This window comes from Alligator sinensis, unplaced genomic scaffold (genome assembly GCF_000455745.1).
Source record: "Alligator sinensis unplaced genomic scaffold, ASM45574v1 scaffold156_1, whole genome shotgun sequence".
Lineage (NCBI taxonomy): Eukaryota > Metazoa > Chordata > Crocodylia > Alligatoridae > Alligator > Alligator sinensis.
The window spans coordinates 441,318-442,299 of record NW_005841844.1 but is presented as its reverse complement, the minus strand read 5'-3'; positions in this window follow the sequence as shown (position 1 = coordinate 442,299).

The following is a 982-nucleotide window of genomic DNA, read 5'->3' as shown; positions in this document are numbered from 1 at the left end:
CAAGACTGGCTTTGCATCATTTTGCATACTCTCCCTCTCTGCTCCTCACCCCTCCTCCTACCCCCTCCCCCTCCCAACCCCTGGACTGATTCAAATCCCAGCCACATCCTCAAAGCTGCTAGGAGTCCTACCCAACTACCTACACTCTAAAAAGCCTACTTCCCTAGCTGAATCCCCACCTGGCTCCTTTCATTCTCCACATCACCCAGAGACAGCCCAGTGCCTGTGAAATACTTTGATTCCTACATATACCAGTGTTATACTTGCTTTTGCATTACAAGAGTGATGGAAGAGGGCTGAAGCAGAGGCACATATCTGGCCAGAGGCAGTAAATCCTTTCGCAAGAAAGATTGGACTCCTGCTGATCTCTATGAAAGGAACAATTTAACATATTAGCGCAGAAACAGCAAATCTGAATTCATTCGATCTCCAAATTCTGACAAATAGGTAGGAGGAAGATATGGCAGAGGAGAAGGTGTGGCAAGCCTGCAGAAGAATATGGGAAACAGACAGTAACCAGAAACAGGCACAAGAAAAGCAGTTCTGTATCAAGAGCCATGCTGATTTTTCCCAAGCCCCTCTGCAAGATATTCTTCACTCATTAACTGCAACTATAACAGTTTTAATAATTAATCTTGTGCAATATTTCCATGTTACTTCATTGGCTATAAACCTCTTCTCTCTGGTTAAACTGTCATGGCAATTTACAGAACTTAGTCCTGGATTTCAGCTGGATAGCGGACTTTAATTTGGGCCAAGATGTAAAAATCACAGGTGGTCTTGAAAATCCCAGCTAAGTGACTTTGGAATGTGAGTCCCATAGCTTTTGAGTGGGACTCCTGGTCCTATGTCACTGGAATAGTTTGGAAGATGCCATCTGATATCTTTACATAGAACTGGAACACATACAGAGAATGGGGGGAGGGGAAGATGAGGGCGGGGGAAGCCATGGACCACCAAACCATGTGGCACCCACAAGGAC